The sequence below is a fragment of the Kogia breviceps genome, chromosome 15 (assembly GCF_026419965.1).
Source record: "Kogia breviceps isolate mKogBre1 chromosome 15, mKogBre1 haplotype 1, whole genome shotgun sequence".
Lineage (NCBI taxonomy): Eukaryota > Metazoa > Chordata > Mammalia > Artiodactyla > Physeteridae > Kogia > Kogia breviceps.
Genome location: NC_081324.1, coordinates 40532368 through 40554938, shown reverse-complemented (window position 1 = coordinate 40554938; position 22571 = coordinate 40532368). Strand labels below are relative to the sequence as shown.

At 38.3% G+C, this 22571-nt stretch overlaps 1 protein-coding gene across 5 annotated transcripts in view; it reads left to right on the top strand.

The window, feature by feature from the left end:
* The window catches only part of GALNT1 (polypeptide N-acetylgalactosaminyltransferase 1), a 123468-nt gene that overhangs the window by 22392 nt on the left and 78505 nt on the right, over positions 1-22571 (top strand). For 2 of the 5 annotated variants that reach the window (XM_067016020.1, XM_059041364.2), the window contains exon 2: positions 18962-19016. The exons of 2 other annotated variants lie outside the window; for them this stretch is intronic. The gene's annotated coding sequence lies outside the window, so the exon portion shown is untranslated. Of the gene's footprint in view, positions 1-18961; positions 19017-22029; positions 22071-22571 lie in introns of all 5 variants that reach the window. One more of the 5 variants, XM_067016019.1, reaches the window with a different exon arrangement.

The window sequence follows — 22571 nt, the reverse complement described above, 5'->3', positions numbered from 1 at the left end:
ACGCAGGAAATGAAGGCTCACACCCTGGCCCTAACTAAGCACTAGCCATGGTAGGGGCACTGTCAGTCCAAATTCAGATACTCTTTCCTATAAGAACCTCCCAGTACCTCCTCCCAGTTACTCCGTGGACAGAGTAAAAGCTTTCTAACGGCAAATCCTTGAATCTACCACAGGAAAGAGCAATATATATACACAGTATATAATACACATATAACTGTATGTACAGTGCTTTATGTCATATAACATTCTTCTCACCACAAACCCTATTTATCCAGAAATCCAGTTACCTAGTTTTATCAAAACTGATATTTCTTTTGGACATTTTTTACATGACAGTCTTTGTTGACTGACTTACCAGTGATTTTATTTTATTTTAAATCTTATCCCCATTTACTTTTTGTCTGCATCTGTCTATAGAAAGCTGATCGTTGATTGGCATTAGTGGTGCTTTAGGGAATACACAGTAATCTTAGGTTGAAATGGAATTTTTATACAAAAAAATTCAGATCAGTTAAAGCGCTGTCAGCTTATCAGAATATGGGAGATAAAATAAGATTAATACAGCATTGCTCCTGTGACCTATCTCTTGGCATGTGGAAGTAGCTGTTTTTCAGACCTCTCCTCTGAAATGGTATTTTCTCTTTGATGATCTTACCTAGAGCCCGTTGCTACCATTGAACTCTTCTCTGTTTGCTCTGTTAGATTGTGTTAAGTTTATGAGTTGAAAGCACTGCTATGCATCATAGTTTATTTAGATTAATTATAACTCTAAATTTTGTTTTAATTCTTGCCATCATAGGTACTACTGGGACTGTTAAGAATTTTTTCCTGTAAGAGAATTATTTTTTAATAGGGAAGGTGGGAAAGACAGATATGGTCAGAAGCATTTGGGAGAGAGCAGTGGCTGAGACAAAGTGAATTCATTTTTTTATATTGATTATAATCAGCTGCTTGCTCTTTGCTTAGTATTAATCCCTTTAGATTCTCTTTTTGAAGGCATACGTTGTAATAATGACATCTCAAATAATACTAAATATTATTTATATATAAAAGTGAAATGAATCCCTAGCATTTGAATGATCTTCAGTGTACATTTGATTCTTTTTGATAGAGGTAGAAAATTGTTCTGAAAGTCATTATACTGAAACTTATGGAACATAGGTAACTTCAGTTGTTTTTTTTTTGTTTTTAATATGCATTGTGTCTGGAACCGTGGATGTGTCATTCTGTGGGATCATAGAGCGTTACAATTTCAAGGAATAGGACCAGCTATATAATGTGAGTGAGTCCAGTGCAAAATGAAAATGTGGGGCCCCTTATTAAAAACCATTAAGAATTTCAAGACCGTGAGAGCAGAGCATTAAACCAAAATGTGGAGCCCTTCTAAGCGTGGGGCCCTGTGTGACTGCACAGGTGCATGAAGCCTGCCCTACCAGGAAATCTTAGCATGCATTTAGTGTAGGCCCCTTCATTAATAGATGAGGATGTGTAGTATTTATATGAAATTAGATGCTGATAAATTATTACTGTACAGCAAGCCCAAAACCTCAACCTTTGAAAACGGTGCTTCTGAAGGTTTCTGTAGGCATATTTAGTCAGTGTAATTTAAAACTACCATCAGGTAGTCCCAGTGGTCATAAAAATAATGGCATGGGTAGTTGAAATAAATAATCCCACAGAATTTTATCCTAAATTGTTTCCCAACTCTCCATCCAACAGGATTTCTTTTGTCTTTTTTAAGATCTTTGTCATAGTTTCTGTCCTGCTGCAAATTTTATTAGCTTAGATTTAGATTTCTTTATTCTCCTGTAAATGCTCTGAGAGTTCTAATGAGCCTTGAAGGGGACCCACAGGAAAGGGACTGAAGAGAAGCAGAGGGCATTTATAATCTACAGTGTAGATAAGGAGCCCTTACAACTGAGAACAGTGCTTCTGTAAGTGTGGTGGATAGTCTATTGATGCAGGACACATGGAAGACTTAAGTAGCATGTGTTTGTTATTGAAAGTCTGCTGTATACACCCCTGTCACTATAGGTTTTTTTATTAAATTACTTTTATAAACTAGTAATCAAATAGTTTTTGTTTTGTTTTTGCAGAATCACATTAATTATGACTGTTGTTAGAAATAAATGGAAGCAGCTAGCTCCTTGAGCATGATTCATGGTAACAGCACTTTAAAACTTAAATGTTGATCTTCTGATAGCTACTTTGGGGGTCATTTTTGTACCTTGTTTCATTAGCTTTACCCAATTTTATATGGTGTGTTTAAAAAAAAAAAATCATTTATTTATTTATTTATTTTTGGCTGCGTTGGGTCTCCGTTGCTGTGTGTGGGCTTTCTCTAGTTGCGGCGAGCGGGGGCTACTCTTTGTTGCAGTGCACGGGCTTCTCACTGTGGTGGCTTCTTTTGTCCTGGAGTATGGGCTCTAGGTGCATGGGCTTCAGTAGTTGTGGCGTGCAGGCTCAGTATTTGTGGCTCACAGGCTGTAGAGCACAGGCTCAGTAGTTGAGGCGCACGGGCTTAGTTGCTCCGCGGCTTGTGGGGTTTTCTCGGACCAGGGATTGAACCTGTGTCCTCTGCATTGGCAGGCGGATTCTTAACCACTGTGCCACCGGGGAATTCCTATATGGTGTTTTAATAAAACTCACAGATGGTATAATGTGAATTAGACCTGCCCTTCTAGCATGGTAAAATACATTGGATAGCCAACAGAAGAGAACTATTTAAAAAATTTATGAACAAACCAACTGCTCATGGCACAGGAAAATTAGGACATCATGGAGTTAAGGGAGTTTGTAATGCAAACAGCTACCAGGTCGTAGAGCTGCCTCTCAGCTCCCATAACAGAAATCAACTCAGTTGATCAGAAACAATAAGAACTAACGCCCTTCTACATTGAATAATTTGGGGTCATGTTTTACTGTTTTGATTGCTGTGTGCAATTGCCAGCTGCAATGCTGAATCCACTTTACTTAACTTTCAGTTTTTAGCTGACTTTTATTACAGTGTGGTGTCTAACAAGGAGCTTTTGCTTCTCTTAAATGCTGACCCAGGAGCTGAGACCTGTGATGTGGATACCAGCCACCTCTTGCACCATTAGGGGAGAAACAGAATAGAGGATATGCCTGTTTGACAGCGTTGCCCTTTACAGAATGGCTCTGAAGTTTATAACATGCTTTACAGATGAAATTCAGTAATATGATGAACATTTATGGAGTGTGTGTGATGTATAAGGCCCAGCGTTCTACTCAGTGGGTGATAGAAAGATAAGACTTTCTATCTTAATTCCTGCTATAGTTAAAGGTAAGACATAAAAATAGGTATAGTTAGAATAAAAGTCGATTCAGTGGTTTAGTCATTTGTCTCATAGTTATTAAGCACCTGCTGCTATGAATCAGACACTGCTCGGCACTGTGAATTCAAAAATGCCTTCCAGGACCCACAGTCAAATGGGTGGACTTGGCATACAAAAATACACCTGCATGATGACGTCAGTAGAGGTGTGTGGAGGGAGAGGTCTGAGGAGGCGAGGAGCGGTTCCTTGAATCCCAGCAACATGTCAGCAGGCACAGCCCTGGGTCCTGGGAATACAAAGGCTCTGCCTTCACGGAACTTCGGGCTGAGTGTTATATGAATCTGGCAGGTGGACAAGCAGAGGCCATTTCAGACAGAGGAGTCAACACATGTGGAGACATGGAAGCCAGAGACAGCATGGCACACTGGAGCCTGGGCGTGGTTAGCAGGGCAGGGCCCCTGAAGGGAGGTGTGGAGTGGAAGCGGGGATGTGTGGCCGGCTCATTCTGGGCATTGTCTCCAAGGCTCTGTCGGGGATGCTCTTCCACGGGCTCTTCTGTGGCTTCCTGTCTCCTCAGCAACACTGCCTCAGAAAAGGCTTTCCTGATCACCTGGCAGAGAGGAACGGCCCAGGCCCTTGCTAACACAGCACCTGTCCTTTTAATTTATTTACGGAGCGCTCCTTACTAGCTGACACTTTTTTGTTTATTTTTGTTTATTGTCTGTGTCCCAGCACTTGGCTACAGTTCCATGAGAGCAGGAACCCGGTCTGTCCTGTTTATTGCTGTATCCCTAGCACCTAGAAGGTTCTGTAGGTTCTGTTCTTTGGGAGTTTTATCCGATAGACAAAATAAAATGACCATGTTGGAACATTAATCCATTACCGTCATCATTACCTGTATCATTAAAAAGAGAGATGGGGGGGCTTCCCTGGTGGCGCAGTGGTTGGGAGTCCACCTGCCGATGCAGGGGACGCGGGTTCGTGCCCCAGTCCGGGAAGATCCCACATGCCGCGGAGCGGCTGGGCCCATGAGCCATGGCCGCTGAGCCTGTGCATCCAGAGCCTATGCTCGCTATAGGAGAGGCCACAGCAGTGAGAGGCCCGCGTACTGCCAAAAAAAAAAAAAAAAAAAAAAAAAAAAAAAGAGAGAGAGAGATCATCGGTTGTGTATAATCATAACACAATGTTTATATAGAATACAAACTCTATTTTCTGCCTTTTAAGAGGTGGAAGGGAAAATTGAGGGATACCAAGAAAAGCAATGAAAATAATTACAGGACTGAAAAGTACAGTCTTGGTTTTGGAGTTAAATGTTTTAAGGTGTGATTTAGTTACTAACTCAACTTCATACATGATTCTTCTTATGAAAAGAGAAAAATCTGTTTTAAGGAGTTATAAATAGGGCACATCTCCATAAAAGATAGAATGAGATATAATTGGGCAAATTACCTTCTAAATTAGGTTTAACATTCAAAAGAACTGCCTAATAGTGATACCAATAAATTCCTAATTATCTTTGGAAATATGAAGGATGATTCTCATTTAACCATTCTCTCAGTAAATAGTCAAGTCTCTATTTTGATCGTATCATAAGTTTATTTTAAAATTTCATTTATTTTAATTTTTTGAATAGGTAGCATCATAACTTTTTGAGCAGCGTCTCCAATTATTAATATTAAAGTGCGCCTGTGTTTCTTTGAAGTGGATGGAGTCATATAGTATTAACATCTGTAGGCTGCTCATCCTCCTCCTTCACATCAAGAGAAGAGGAAAATACTCATAATTTCTTATAATTATATGTCTAATAAAAATTAATTGGTGGTATGTGGGGGAAATAATGTTTTAGTAATAGCTCCCTTGTTTAAGCTCGCAGTCCCTTCACCTTACTCTTGATCCTTCTACTTCAAGGATCCCTAGTTCTTCTTTCCATTGCTCTTACTACGTTCTGTGATACAATTCACTTTACTTAGTTTATTGTTTGCTATCTGTACCTCTCTTCCCACATAGGGTTTTTTTTTTGTTTTTGGTTATAATTTCTCATATTTTTTATTTTTAAAACATTTTTATTGGAGTATACTGGCTTTTTATTGGAGTATACACACAATGGTGTGTTAGTTTCTGCTTTATAACAAAGTGAATCAGCTATACATATACATATATCCCCATATTTCCTCTCTCTGGCGTCTCCCTCCCATCCTCCCTACCCCACCCCTCTAGGTGGTCACAAAGCACTGAGCTGATCACCCTGTGCTCTGCAGCTGCTTCCCACTGACTATCTGTTTTACATTTGGTAGTGTATATATGTCCATGCCACTCTCTCATTTCGTCCCAGCTTACCCTTCCCCCTCCCCATGTCCTCAAGTCCATTCTCTACGTCTGCGTCTTTATTCCTGTCCTGCCCCTAGGTTCTTCAGAATCACTTTTTTATTTTTTAGATTCCATATATGTGTGTTAGCATACAGTATTTGTATTTCTCTTTTTGACTTACTTCACTCTGTATGACAGACTCTAGGTCCATCCACCTCACTACAAATAACTCAATTTCGTTTCTTTTTACGGCTGAGTAATATTCCATTGTATATATGTGTCACATCTTCTTTATCCATTCATTTGTCAGTGGACACTTAGGTTGCTTCCATGCCGTAGCTATTGTAAATAGAGCTGCAATGAAGATTGTGGTACATGACTCTTTGAATTATGGTTTTCTCAGGGTATATGCCCAGTAGTGGGATTGCTGGGTCGTATGGGAGTTCTATTTTTAGTTTTTTAAGGAACCTCCATACTGTTCTCCATAGTGGCTGTATCAATTTACATTCCCACCAACAGTGCAAGAGTGTTCCTTTTTCTCCACACCCTCTCCAGCAATTATCATTTATAGATTTTTAGATGATGGCCATTCTGACTGGTGTGAGGTGATATCTCATTGTAGTTTTGATTTACATTCCTCTAATGATTAGTGATGGTGAGCATCCTTTCATGTGTTTGTTGGCCATCTGTACCACATAGGGTTTTTGAATGCGTTAATCTTTGTGTAGTTTAGTGATACATGCTAAGTGCGTAGAACAGTGTTTGGTACATATTTGTTAATCAAATGAATCGTTTTTTTCTTTGGCTTTTAGAAGTAGGGGTACATTTCTTCTGGGGAAAAATACTCAGCAAACTATTCAAAGCATTTAGAGGCTTCAGTTTCTGGCAGTGTGGCAAATTAGAGAGTGGGGAAAAAAAAAGTCTCCACTTATTAAACATCACAAATACTGGGCCAGCTATTCATACCTTTTAAACCCATAGTTGAGCTGACAAGCAAGTAAGGAAACGCCTCAGCGGTCAAAAGCAAGAACTCTTGAATCCAGGGAGGTAAGGTAATGGTGATATGGCTACTATGCTGGGGGTGCCGGTATCTGTAGATCCCTCGAGGCCTAGAGCTTTGGATTTTGCAGGGTGACCATGGGGTACTAGGCAGTCTTGGGACCAAGCAAGGTGAAAGGTCCAGAGACTCTGGTAGAAAGCTGAAACTGCCTGAAAGGTGTTGGTAAATAAACTAGGAAAAAATTTAAAAACTTGTCCCACAGTGCAGGGGTGGGGGACAATAGGAGTGTGGTAAGGAGGATTGCCTGTCTCAGCTTGTCTTTCATTGGAAAGGTGAACGGTCTTCCCTGAGAAATGATAACTATGAGTCCACTCTTCACTGGGTTTGGGATTGGAGCTCATGCTACCTGAATGGCACAAAGCAAACAAACAAACAGAAAAACAAGCCAAGAAATTAGTGAAAGGTGATCTCAGGTTGTTAGAACTGAGAAGCAAAGCAGATCCTCTCTGGAGGACTATAGGAACACCTACTTCAGAGAATTGATACAGTAAGTTTCTACGAACATGAGCTCAGAGTTGAAAAAAAAAAATCAAAAGCTTTTCATATGAGCCATGATAAGTTAATCAGTGGAACTAGGAAACCATATAGTCAGGCATCAGAAACTGCAGATATTCTAGTTGTTAGATACAGAATATAAAATAAATGTTTACTGTGTTGAGAGAGTATAAACATATAGCTAAGGAGCAAGAGGCTATCAAAAATAATTAGACAAGCTGAATTCAGCAGTGCATAAAGGAAATACTACATATTGAACAAAGAGTTTATTCCAGGAAGACAAGTTTGGTTCTGTGTTAGAAACTCTGTTAATGTAATTATCCACATGAACAGTTTAAAGCTTTAAAAAAACAAAAACATATTCTAAAAGATACAGAAAAAGCATTTAATAATATTCAACATTCTTTTAGGATACAAACTTATTCCAAAATAAGGATAGGAGAGAAATTCCATAACCTGACAAAGGGCATCTACAAAAAACCTGCAGCTGACATCATACTTGATAGAGAAACATTAAAATTATTCCTTTAAAAATCAGCAACAATGTAAGGATGTCCTTTGTTACCTCATTTCTGCAGCATTGCACTGGAGCTGCTAGTCAGTAAGGCAAGAAAGGTTATAAGCTTTAAGGAATGAACAGAATGGTCACCCTTAGAGTCAATATGAATATTCTCATAGAAAATTCACCAGTCCACAGATAAATTTTTAGGATTTATAATAGTTAGCAAGTCGCTGAATATAAGATCAATGTAGTAAAATCAGTTCTGTTACTCTAAACTAGCAGCTCACAATAAAAATGTAATTAAAAATTTTCACATCAACTATACTCCAATAAAAATTTTTAAAAATTTCCCAATAGTGAAGAAAAAAAAGCTCCATAGGAATAAATATAAAAAGAGGTAACAAGGGCTTCCCTGGTGGCGCAGTGGTTGAGAGTCCGCCTGCCAATGTAGGGGACACGGGTTCGTGCCCCGGTCCGGGAAGATCCCACATGCCGCGGGGCGGCTGGGCCCGTGAGCCATGGCCGCTGAGCCTGTGCGTCCGGAGCTTGTGCTCCACAGCGGGAGAGGCCCGTGTACAGCAAAAAAAAAAAGAGGTAACAAGATCTTTATATATAGAAAGTTTAAAAAATGTATTGAAAGATGTCAAAGAAGACCTAAATAAATGTGGGGACACACTATGTTCATAGGGAGAAAGACTGTTTTTTGTAAATATATCAATTAACCTGTCATTGATATATAAATTCAAAAACCCTGTAGGGGGGCTTCCCTGGTGGCGCAGTGATTGAGAATCTGCCCGCTAATGCAGGGGACACGGGTTAGAGCCCTGGTCTGGGAGGATCTCACATGCCACGGAGCACCTAGGCCCATGGGCCACAACTACTGAGCCTGCGCGTCTGGAGCCGGTGCTCCGCAATAAGGGAGGCCGTGACAGTGAGAGGCCTGCGCACTGCAATGAATAGTGGCCCCTGCTTGCCACAACTAGAGAAAGCCCTCACACAGAAACGAAGACCCAACACAACAAAAACAAATAAATTAATTAATAAACTCCTACCCCTAACATCTTAAAAAAAACAAACCTTGTAGGGTATGGTTTTGTTTGTTTTTGTGAAACTTGACAAGTTAATTTAAAAATTTATCTTGGAAAGGAAATGTCTAAGAATAGCCAAGATATTTCTGAAGAGTGCTTGTCCTACCAGATTTTAAGACTTAATGTAAAGCTTTAATAATTGAGTTAGTGTAGTATTAGGGCCAGGATACACAAATAGATACTGGAAAAAAAATTGAGGCAAAAAAACAAAACAGAACTCTACGTACATGGAAATATGACAGAGCTAGTGTTACATATCAAATAAGGAGATGGAATCCTCTGTAAACAGTGTTGGGATTTATTGTTAGAAGGCAGGAGAGAGGATGGTTTCTTACCTCACACCATATTAAAAAAAATTCCAGATGGATTAAAAATTTGTGAAAGACAAAATTTAAGCCTTCAGAATAAAAGATTAGAGGGTATTTTATAATTTCAGGCTTTCTTAACTAGTTGCCAAAAGCACAGCTGTTGAAGGAAAAGGTCAATAAATTTGTGTATATTAAAACTGAGATCTTTTGTTTCTTGTTTGAAACAGAAAGAGCGTGTAAAGACAAGTCACAAGTATTCAAATAGAAGATATTTCTAACATATACAGCTGACAAAGATTTTTTAAATCACAGTAATATATACACATATGTATATATGTCCATGAACATACATATGTCAATGTGAAAAGATAAACGGGCAATAGAGAGGAAAAGCTTTTCATAGAAAAAAATGAATAGCCACTAAATATTTGTCAACAGGGAAATGCAAATTAAAACTACATTGACAAAATTATAAAAGCTGAATAATACCCAGCATACTCCTGTAATGCTCTGTGGCCAAGGTCAGCAAACCTTCTGTTTTAGGCTTTGCAGGCTGTACAGTCTCTGTTGTAATTACTCAGCTTTGCTACTGTAGAGCAAAAGTAGCCATAAACCATACATAAACAAATAGAATGGGTGTGGCTATGTTGCCATAAAATTTTATTTATAAAAACCCCTGCTCTGTGTCACCAAAGATAATGATATTAATACATAAACATGGACAAATCTTACAAACTGGACTACAAAGGTAGCAAAAAATACATTATAGTATGATTCCATGAATGTACATTCCAAAGGTAGACTATAAAGAATACAGATTTATCGTTTTACCGTGTTTACTGGAACTTGACAGACTGTCAAGGCCAGAACTCAAAATCGATGTTGGCCAAATTACCTAACTTTTTAAAGCATCAGTTTTCTTATCTGTAAGATGATGGGCATAGGCATAATAGTACCTATAGCTCATTGGTTTGTTGGGAAGATTATGTTACATAGTGCCCCTGATAGTGCTTAGCACAAAGTTAAAATTTCAGTATTTGTTGCTATGCCTTTGTTCTCCTTTTGAAATTTACGTTCCTATTAAAAGAAAGGATAACTTTTCTTGTTTTGGGAACTCTAGGTATTTTTTATCCAGCCTTGCACTGCATGTAGTTAATGTGACTGATAGTAAGGCTTGAAATATCCTCACCCTGAAGTCTTGAATAAGGTTTAATTTCTTTTAATTAGCACAGTGTTTGGGACCCTCTGATGTTTTAGTGTCGTGTTTAGATCACCAAACTCCATGTAGCTTGCTAAATACCTGACAAAAACAGTTTCCAGTGTCACTTAACCTTCCTCTATAGCATTTAGCATGTGCCACACTCCAGATTCTTTTCTGACCTCTTAGACCTTTCAGTTCTCTAAATGCTGCCCACCACTAAAATCATGACTTATCAGCTTTTTCAGCTGAAAAATGAAGATAAAACCCATTCAGACAATTTTCCCCTGAATCTTCTGTGTGTGGCTTCTGTTCTGTATAACTTTCTGTCATACCACCCTGATCACAGATGTTCATACCGACTGTCTCCTCCCTAAGGATAGTGACATTGTCTAACTCATCTTTGTTCTCCTAGGGTCTGGCACCATGCTTGGCATATAGTACATAGGTGCTGATTATATTGAAGTTAAGTGAATAAATGTATTCATGCCTTGATTTTGTTCATAAAACACCAGTGTTTGCAATATTTGGCCTGCCAAAATAGGATGTTAAATCTGTTTGTAACCCTAAATTAGCTTTTAGCTAGCTGAAACAAATTTAAAAGTTATTTCTTTATACTCAGAAAATTCCAACATACATAAAAGTAGAGGAAATACTAAAATGAACCCCCTGAAACCTGTTTCCATCTTCCAGATTCAGCAGAGGTTAAGATTTGCCACATGTGCTTCACTTCTCAATCCTTCCCACCACCTTCCTGCCAACCCCAAGTATCTTTTTTAAAAATTTTTATTGGAGTGTAGTTGATTTACATTGTCGTGTTAGGAGCCCAAGTATCTTAAAGCAATATGAGACACCATGCTATTTTACCTCTAAAATTCTTGAGTGTGGATCTTTTAAAAGTGAGAACGTTTTCAAATCTAGCCATAATGATGTTATCATTCCTAAAAAAACTAACAATAATTCCTTAGTATCATCTTCTACCCAGTCCATAGTCATATTTTCCCAGTGGTCCCTATAGTGTCTGTTTGAGTTGGTTTGTTGATTCAAAAGTCAAACAAATCCACACATTACATTTGGTTTTCATGAAAAAACTGTTCTTATGAAGAAATAAAGCAATACCTAGTTTTTATTATTCCCCCCCCCTTCTTTTTCTTTTTTTTAAATACTCTCCCTCAAGATTAGGGTTCTTTATAATAAAACCAGAGACTGCAATTTTAGGTAAAGGTTTCATCTCCCTTGAGACTGCTTTGCTGTTCTTTTTTGTTAATCAAGCACTGTAACGTGAGTAGGACAGTACTGTACTTAACAGCACAGCACAATGGGAGACTGAAGGTTGTTAAATTTAACTGTTCTCTGCAGTACTGTTAGGACTTTTCATTAAGGCTTTAAAATTATTTTATGTTCATTAAAATGTATATGCTCTTTGATAACATTTAAACATATCTTAAATATTTTAAGTTATTTTTCTTGAATTTATGGTTGTAAGGAGGAAGCTAAATTTAGGCTGTAACACAGTATGTGTATTTGGAAAAATCTGCTCACAGATGAACTTAATTCTTACATACTCTAAGGCTGAAATGGAGAAATGTCATCTGCAAAAAATTTATCTTTTAGTTATGGTATTTTTGTCGGTAATAAAGTAAAACATGTGTAACTGTTCAGTGTGTAATAAGGGAAGATAACCCAAGTGTTTAGAGGTTTTAGTAGAATGCAATTTTGAGAATTAAGTGGAATTTTAAAAAATAGTGCAGAAGTAATGTTTTGAGTTATTGATGTGGATTAAATAACAGGATTATTTCAGGGACTTTTTCAACAGTTTTCCTGTTAGCTTTCTATTATATTGTTAAGTGAATAACATCCTAATTGCAGTGGTTTTGAGGGTTTCTGAGAGCAGAAAGCAAATCCTGTGTCTACTCCCAAAGAGCTGAAAAAAATTCCAGGAAAAGGCACTTAGGATGTTATCTCCTAGCATGGACCTTAGCTAGTGTCAGTGCAGAAGTCCTTAACTAGTAACAGAATCCATGTGAAACTAGGAGAAAACTAAATTGAGGCAGTGAGGTAGAGAATAGCTATTCACAAAAACAAAAGGCAAGTGGCCAGAAGGTTGAGTAAAAACAACAAGAGAGAATGCAGAAACAATATAAGCTAAGAAAAGAAGTTAAGTGGCGTTAGAGAGTAACCAAATTAGGAGGGAAAAACCCCACGGAAACCAAAACCGGTGTACCAGATTGCTGACTACTTAAGGGAAGAAGATGAAGAGTGTGTTTTGTAGTGTGTGGTACCTGTGATAAATTTATGAAGTAGAATTCATGACTAACTAGAGTACCATCTTCCTGTAACACGCTAATAAATGAACAAAGGGGTTTTTTTTTTTTAATGGTAACTAAATATTTCAGACCATTTTCTTGGACCAAAATCTGATATCTGCCCCCATCCCAAATTTCTGTTTTCATTTGGTCTGTTGAGCAAATTTAAAACTTTTTCGATCCCAAAAGTTCACTTAAGTGAACTTTTCCCAAGTAACTTAAGACAGTGTTTTAAGTGAAGTAGTTCTCAAAAGACCCTTCATGTTTGCAATTGTAAAAGACAACCAAATTTCATTTGAGGGCACTATCGTCCTTTGATATTTTTTCTTCCTTCTCTCTTCCCAGATGATTCAGTGGAGGAGGAGGAAAAGTATGGCACTGAGCTCTGGGGGAATGCATGGGAGAAGGAAAAATAGGGAAAAGGGAATGACAACAGAGATTTCCATTTAGTCTGCAAATTGTTTTTGGTTTTTCTCATCCCAAGCCCAGCGCCAAGAGACTGTGGGATCTTACAGTCTTGTTTGTTATCCAAACTGGCGGTAGCAGTGCTGGTGGTAATAGCATAGTACTGTCTGCATTCTCAGTGTGGTTGGCCAGTTTCTAGTGGATTCTTTATCCACTCTGGTTGGCCAGCTCATAGCACATACACGTTGCCTGTGCATTTTGGCTTGATTTGTGGGCCAGCAGCCATCTGTGGGTAACATTTGAGAATCTCTGTTTAAAATCTGCGAAGTAAAATATATTTTTTAAATAAAAGATTTTAAACATATAGTAAAGTAGCAGAAGACCAGGAACGGTCATGAACTCACCTTTCCCGTGTGTCTTATCTTTACATTTTTCTCTACTTGATTCTCTTCAGTTAGTATTAGGTTTGGCTGCATCTAAAAGATACCTGTTTCCCTTCTTCCCCCCTCAAAAAAGGTGCATTTAAAGAGAGTTTTTTCTTCCCAGGACATGGCAGCTGTGTGGTCATCAAGCACCCTACTCCTCTTACCTTTCTGCTTTTCAGTCCTTAGCCTGTGGCTTGCTTTCTCAAGGTCTTCTCATGGTTGCAAAGAATGTCCTTGTAGCTCCATCCTTCGTGTTCATGTTCGGGCAGTGAAGTCAGTTCCCTTTCAATACCTTTCCCATACCCCACCCAGTGATTTCTGGTTTGATCGTACTGGCTACCTTAATCTGCGTGGCAGGCCAGGATATGTAAATTGCCACTTATTAATACAGCAGTTTGATTTGTAAGAAAGAAGAGGAAAGTAGATATTCAATGAGGAACTAACAACCTGCCACAATTTAGGTCTTTTATATATATAAAAAAAGTTCCATTATAGTTGAAGCCCTTTCCTTCCTCCTCAGAGTTAACCATATGTGAATTTGGTATATTATTCTCATGCATATTATTTTACCTTTACAGTACATATTTATGTCCATGAAGTATCTTATTTTAATATATTTTGAAACTATATAAATGGAACATACTGTGCATATCCTGCAGATTGCTTTTTTCTTCATTCAGCATTGTTTACCCAGATAGATGCACATAGTTCTAGTTTAATTTTAGCTACTATGTATTTACAGTTCATGTATCCTCTTGATGCACATTTATGTTGTTACCTTTTTTCCCCCCGTCATAAACAATGCTGCAGTCTTTGTACATTTCTCCTTATAAGTACGCAGCAGAGTTTCTTCCGGGTGTATGTCTAGAAGTGGAATTACTGAGTGATAGGGTAGTGCTTTCTTCAGCTTTACTAGATATTGTCAGATTGCTCTCTGAAGTGGCTGTGCCAGATTACACTTATAACAACATTGTAGGAGTGGCTTTTTATTCCTTACTGACACTTGTATTGCTGCTCATCTGTTGAGGTCAAACTCATTTCCCTGAATACTGCTGAGGTTGAGTATATTTTCATATGTTCATTGGCTGTTTATGGTTCCTTGTCTGTGATTTGCCTGTTTATACCTTTTGGCTATTTTTCACTTGTGTGGTGTTGTTTGTTTTGATTTGGAGGAGTTTTTAATACATTCTAATACTAATCTTTTGCTGATTATTTCTGTTGTGGATATTTTCCCCTAGTCTCTGGCTTATCATTTAAATGTCTATGATGTCGTTGGTTATATTTAAATTTTTAATTTTCATGTAGTAATTATTTTTTCTTTTATGGTTTGTGCTTTTTGAGTATTCTTTAAGAAATTCTTCTGTAACCAAGGACATAAAGATATTTGCCTATATTTTCTTTTAAAGTTTTAGAGATTTGTATCCTTAAATCTTTAATCCACCTGGAATTGGTTTTTTGTATGGTGTGAGGTAGAATTTTATATTTACATATGAACGAACATTTATTAAATAACCCATCCCTTTCATACTGATTTGTAGTGCCACCTGTGTCATGTGTTGTTTTTATGTTCATGTAGGTCTGATCCTGGACTCTATTCTGTTTCAATGGTCTTTTAATCTGTCTCTGCCCATGATTCACACTGACTTAATTACTGTAGCTTGATTGATCTATGGTAGACGAGTTCCCTCACCTTGTTGTTCAAAATCTTATTGGTTTTCATGGTTTTGCTCTTCAGTATGATTTTAGGATCTGATTTTAAAGTTCTATAAAAGACTACATTGAGATTTTGATTGGAACTGTAGTAAGTATATAGATTAATATGAAGAGAATTTACTTCTTTACTATCATAAATCTTCCATGTATAAGCATGCTATGTCTTCTTTTTTTTTTGCGGTACGCGAGCCTCTCACTGTTGTGGCCTCTTCCATTGTGGAGCACAGGCTCTGGACGCGCAGACTCAGTGGCCATGGCTCATGGGCCCAGCCGCTCCGCGGCATGTGAGATCTTCCCAGACCGGGGCACGAACCTGTGTCCCCTGCATCGGCAGGCGGACTCTCAACCACTGTGCCACAAGGGAAGCCCTGTCTTCATTTTTAAAAAGGTCTTTCTAAGCATTTTTCTAGTTATTATTGGCAAAAGAATTCATTGAATTTTGTTTTAAAATTTTTTTAAAAAATTATTTATTTATTTATTTTTGGCTGCATTGGGTCTTTGTTGCTGTGTGCGGGCTTTCTCTAGTTGCGGCGAGCGGGGTCTACTCTTCGTTGTGGTGCATGGACTGCTCATTGCAGTGGCTTGTTGCAGAGCACGGCCTCTAGACGCACGGGCTTAAGTAGTTGTAGCATGCGGGCTCGGTAGTTGTGGCTCACGAGCTCTAGAGCACAGGCTCAGTACTTGTGCACAGGTTTAGTTGCTCTGTGGCACATGGAATCCTCCTGGACCAGGGCTTGAACCTCTGTCTCCTGCATTGGCCGGCGGATTCTTAACCACTGCGCCACCAGGGAAACTCAAGAATTCATTGAGTTTTGGATGTTGATTTTGAATCCAGCAACCTTGCTAAAAGTTCTCATTAGTTCTAATTGCCTTTATATTTTTGGATTTGCTATCATTTCTTTTGTTGTTGTTCTATTTTCGTCTTTCCAATTCTTAAATCTTTTGTTTCTTTTTCTTGTTTTACTGTTCTGGATAGGAATTCTAGTACATTGTTGGAAGGGAAGAGTGATAGAAAGCATTTTTGTCCTTTTCCTAACTTCAAAGGGAATGCTTACAACACTTCATCAATAAGTATTTTGTTTACTGTAGATTTAGGGCAGATATCCTCTATCAGGTTAACAAAATTCATTCTATTTCTAGTTTCTTAGCTTTCTTTTGTTTTTGTTTTAAATATCATGAATAGGTGCTAGGTTGTATTATTTCACATGAAATGTTAAGTCCCTTGCAACCATATGGTTAAACTTCCTCCCACCTCTGTTCTTTGCTCTAATTTTGTCATATATTGTGTCTTCATATTAATAAATTGTACAATATGAAGTTATAAATTTTGTTTTAATCATCCATGTCTTTTAAGAAATCAGGAAGGAAAAAAACAGGCTTTGGTATTTACTGACATTTACCATTGCTGATGTTCCTCATTTCTCCTTACAGATCTGAGTTTACATCTGGTGTCATTTTCCTTCTGCCTGAAGAACTTATGTTAGCATTTCTTGTAGTGCAGGTCTATGAGGCATGAGTTGTTTTGGCTTTTTCTTTATCTGAAAATGTCTTTGTTTCATATAATGAGAAGTAATCCATTTTTTTTCTCTGTATTTAGTATGTCTTTTTTCTCTCTCTGCTGCTTTCAAGATTTTTGCTGAATCTTTAGTTTTCAGCAGTTTGAATATGATGTGCTCTAGTGATTTTCTTTGTATTTATATTGCTTAGGGTTCACTGAACTTAGATTTGCAATTTTATGTATTCTACCAACTGTGGACATTTTCAGCTCTTATTTTTATGTATACTTTTCTGCATAATTTTCTCTGTGCCCTACTTTTTGGCACTCCAGTTTCACCTATGTTAAACTTCATGGTTTTGTACCTCTGCTCAGTGAGCTCACTGTGGCACTTTGTTTGTTAAAATATTTTTCTTTCCACTCAGATCTTCAGATTAGGTTATTGTTTTTTTTAATCTGTCTTTATGGTGACTGACCCTGTATTCTGTTGTCACTAATTTGCTTTAAACCTGCCAAGTAAATTTTTCATTTCAGACTGTATCTTTGTGTTCTACATGGTTCTGTATGGTTCCTTTTTTGTAGTTTTCATTTGTCTGATGAGAGTTCCCTCTCTTTATTATTAAGTTCCTGAACATATTTATAGTAGCCACTTTATAGTATTTATAGTAGTCCTCATCAGCTAATTCCAACGTCTGAGTAATCTTGCGTTTGGTGTGTATTGACTGCTTTTTTTTCTTGACTGTGGGTCACACTTTTCTGTTTATTCTCATGTCTAGTAAGTTTTTATTGTATACTGGGTATTGTGGATATGATTTTGTGACCTGCAATTCTGATTATTGACTCTCTGTTGCTCTAGCAGGCAGTCAGCTGACTAGACGTAAACTCCAAGCTCTGTTTCCCCTGCATTGGGCAATAGCTGATTTTTTTGTTCAGTTCTTACAGCTGTCTGGCTGTTGCTTTCATTTTGGACCTCTGGAGTCTCTTCCGTGTTGTACGGTCCAGGGCTTACCTAAGGATTGTGGTGGAGGTTATATATGTATTTTGGGGTTCCCTCTTATCTAGGATATCTCCCCTCACTTTCCTCTTGCTGTTTTAGCTCCAGACTTCATATTTTGATGCTATGAACCAATATGATTGTGAATTCCTTCTTGCACTTCAGCTTCTCTACACAGTGTTGGCTGGTATCTGCCCTCAGGCATGCACTTGTATAAAGGCAAATCTCACCTGGCATAGTTCCCCTCTTTCAAGGGTTGGCTTCTGTCTAGTTTTTGCCTTTTGATTGCTCTCCAGTGCATTTAATTGTTTTTATCTTTCGGCCAGAGTTTATCGTTGTTGTTTGTGGGAGGGTTAGTCTACCAGTATAAGCCATTCAACCTTTATGTGTGTAAATCTTCTGTGCTTTCAATTTTTTTTAAAAAAGCCTTTATTTTGAAAGCAATTTTAGGTTTACCATAAAATTGAGAGGAAAGTACAGAGATTTCAGTCCGTATGCCCCCTGCCCCCACAAACGCATAACCTCCTCATTATCAGCATCACTCACCAGAATGGTGCATTTGTTTTTGTTTTTTAACCAAGGATAAACCTACATTGACACATTATAATCAGTCAAAGTACATAGATTACCTAAGGGTTCACTCTTGGAGATGTGTATATTCTTTGAGTTTGGACCAATATATAAAGGCACATATCAATCATTATAATATCATACAGAGTATTTTCACTGCCCCCTAAATCCTATCCTCTATTTATTCTGACCTCCAGCCCCCATCCCTGGCAACCACTGATTTTTTTTTTTTTTTTTTTTTTCTCCATTATTTTGCCTTTTCTAAAATGTCTTATAGTTGGAATCATACAGTATGTAGCCTTTTCAGATTGGCTTTTTTCACAGTAATGTGCATTTAAGGTTCCTTCATGGCTTTTCATAGCTTGATAGCTCATTTGTTTTTAACACTGACTAATATTCCATTGTCTGGATGAAAAACATGGGGTGGGAGATAAGGAACAAACAGTATCTGCCACAGGTGCTGTCTGTGTGTCCTTGGTCTTCTCACCGGGGAAGTTAATATCCTCATAGATTTCTAAGAGGAGGGGAGATACTTTTTACAGTATTTCCACTGAGCTTGGTGTTGGATCTCAGAAATACTTTATTCATTGATTCACTTATTCATGTAATAAACATTAACTGAACACATATTTTGTGCCAGGTATTGTGCTCAGCATTGGGGAAGTAGCTGGTAAGACTTGGTCCTTGTCCTCAGGTGGTGGCTGGTGTATAGTCCAGTGGAATAGGGTGGCTGAGGTAATGGGGGGAGGAGAGAGTTATTCTATAATAAACTGATTTTAGGAAATTTATTTTTCAACAGGAGATGTGGGACATGTGGATTTGGGATATGAATTCATTTGAAAAACCACTTTGGGGTAAGTTGATAGCTGGGAGTAAATGACTTGAGGGTTGTACTTCTCTTTACATTGGGATTTGCTCTTACTGTGATGTAGGTTCAAACTTATGTTCATTGGACTTTATGCCTCATATACACACAAGAAAATGGCTTGTACTAAAATCCTAGTGTAGTAATTTGAGAAATATAACCATCAAGCATAGCCACAGTACTAATTAATATTCCACTTCTCATTCAGGAGGTCAATTTGAAGACTAAATGAAGACCAGGTTTAGAAATAGAAAGATACTTATTATATACGGTTTGACCTGCTTGCGCTCAACCAATAATCCTGTCATGTGGACTGGAAAGCACTCGTAGCACCAGTGTTATGGAGATGGAGGGTTAAAGTTTGTCTCTGAGCTTCTCTTTGCAGTACTCCAAATGGCCGTTTGAATTCTCATTGCATTAGTACAAATATAAAAGGTTCCTGATTTTTCATTTCATCTAAGAAAGAGCCTCTAGAAATACTATTTAATATTTACTGAATGTTTACTATGAGTGTGCTGTGCATTACTTCATTTAATTCAGGGACTATAAGGTGGGTATGTTTTTCTCATTCAGAGGAATAAAAAGGCCCAGATTTATGCAAATAAAGTACAATTATTAGGATCAGATAACTAATACGTTTTGGAATTGAAATTTGAATTTCAGCATTTGGCCTAATAGACGCTCATTTCTGTTTTAAAATGCTGATTGTGTTGGGTGTCCCCAAGACCAACCGCACATTTAGTGACTGGCTAGGAGGGCTCATAGGATTCAGCATTACGATCATAATGATGGCTAAGATTTATTACAGTGAAAGGATACACAGCAATATTAGCAAAGGGAAAAAGTGCATGGGGTGAAGTCTGGAGGAAACTAGTCACTAGCTTCCAAGAGTCCTCTCCCAGTAGAGTCCCACAGGATGAGCTTAATTCCTCCAGCAATGAATTTTTTTTTTTTTTTTTTTTTTTTTTTTTTTTTTGCGGTATGCGGGCCTCTCACTGTTGTGGCCTCTCCCGTTGCGGAGCACAGGCTCCAGACGCGCAGGCCCAGCGGCCATGGCTCACAGGCTTAGTTGCTCCACAGTATGTGGGATCTTCCCGGACTGGGGCACGAACCCGTGTCTCCTGCATCGGCAGGCGGATTCTCAACCACTGCGCCACCAGGGAAGCCCTCCAGCAATGAATTTTGACAACGCATGTGAAGTGCTGTCAACCAGGGAAACTCATTGGACTCTGTGCCAATGTTTTCATTGGACCTGGTAATGGAGGCACCTTCCGCCTAGCATGTACCAAAATTTCAGGCTCCCAGAAGGAAAACAGATGTTTTGCATAAACCATAATGTTTGTATAAACAGTTTAGGCACAGTGAGACCCACTTATCATTTAAGGTAAGTTTTATGTCATTGTAGGGAACTGTTTATCTTTCAAGTTCCCAGACACCAGCCAAGGGCTAACCTTGCAACCAAGCCTTTCTAAGGACGGTAATCTCAGTCTTACATCTTAGCTTTTATCCTGTACACTGATTTATTCATTTAAGGATATTGTTCTTATGATCATTTAGCTTCTGAAAAGTAATGAGAGAAGTAGGTATTATGGCAAACGAAATTCTTTAGTGGTGTTTGTCTTGAGGGTCCCATGACTGCCCACTATTTGATTTGCTGGAAAGACTGACACAACTCAACATAATGTTGTACTCATGGCTGTTTTTATTACGGCAAAGGTTACAGTGCAAGAACAGCAGGAAAAAGATATATATATGATTGCTAGAGAGATCAGGCACGGACGTCTAAATCTTCCCTCTTGAGGATCACAGGGACACGATTTCCCCTCTAGCTGTGAGTGATAGAGACACTTAAAAGATGTGTCGGACAGGGAAGCCCATGAGTATTCCAGTCCAGAGTTCTTATAAGAAGCTGGTTACTTGGGCATACTACTGCCATGTGGCCAGCCAAGGCAACTGAAACTTAGGGCTCCAGACCAGATACCAGGTGCACATCATAAATCTTGATGATTACTTTAAACAATGCTGACAGCCTGGTACATCCTGACTCATCACCTCTAACATCCTTAACCAGTGACTGTGAACATTCCAGGAGTTTAGTTCTCAGAGTTTGGCCAGGGGTCATTGCCATGGCTGTAGGCATCCCCCAGGGTTTAGCAAGGACTGGGTGGGACTCTTTGTTAACTCTTTCCTCTCAGACTCCTACATGAAATAATGCTGCATTTGCTGAATACAAAATTTAATGATTTTTTTTTTTTTTTTTTTTTGCGCGGTACACGGGCCTCTCACTGTTGTGGCCTCTCCCGTTGCGGAGCATAGGCTCCAGACACGCAGGCTCAGCGGCCATGGCTCACGGGCCCAGCCGCTCTGCGGCATGTGGGATCTTCCCGGACCGGGGCACGAACCCGTGTCCCCTGCATCGGCAGGCGGACTCTCAACCACTGCGCCACCATGGAAGCCCTGATGATATGGTTTTATAATATGATACTCTATACTTAGAAAAAATAATTGATAGTAGAAATAGTTTACAAATTTCACTTACCTGAGGGAAGGTTTGTAGATTCTTTTCTTTCAGATATTTATATAATGGTGACTTTTGGATTTCCCATTTTTGTCCACAATTATTTGTATTATATACAGGTATATGTTATGTTAAAGAACAATACAGAAATATGAACTTAAATTAGTTGAATCAAGATATTACAAAATTAACCTTCTCTCTCTCTGAAGGTCTGCCTCGTGAGAAGCTTTTAAACACAATGGGATCTCTTTTTTATGCAATTTGCAGATTCACAGAAATAACAGTTTTGCAGAAAGAAAATAACCCATAATTTAAAAATTGCCTAGTTCCAGGATTTGGAACCAATCTTTACTAGTTTATTTATTGCTCTTTGAAACCTGGTTTGTGTTATGCAAAAAAGAAAGACAAAGTAGATGGGGGAGGTTCCATGCTTGAATATGAGAAGTTCTGAGTTAACAAACTTACATAGCTTTCCTTATTGCAGGACTTCACAGAACCTTGGTGCAGTGATGTACAGCGAATGGAGTATGTAACATTTCCCTAACTTATTTGACCATGGAATTTCTTAAGTGCAGACTCTCCCTATGGTCTTACAAACAGTGTTCTTTAAAACAAAATAACAGGACATCGGGAGGCCCTTAAAGGGATTTAGCTAAAGAAGAGACAGAAACAAAACAACTATAGAAAAAATTTAAAGAAAACCTTGTTGCAGAGAAGTTTAGTATCTTACACTGCCTGATAAAGCCTATTTAGAAACTTCCCTATCTGGATGTCTTTTTCCTGCCAGGTTTCCTGAGTTGATGTTTCTCTTTTGTAATGTGAATGGCGTGTCTCTTACCCTGGTATTTAATAGTGTGATAAGAGCTTCTGTGGTGCGGATCACTGCCTTCATGCTCGTACCATCTACAGTGTCTGACATGGTAGCAAGACGTAGTTGGCTAAGACTCAATAAATATCCAGACAGTATGGAATGATTGTGATTCTAAAATACTGAAGACCTTTTTTTTTTAAGGAATAACAATATAG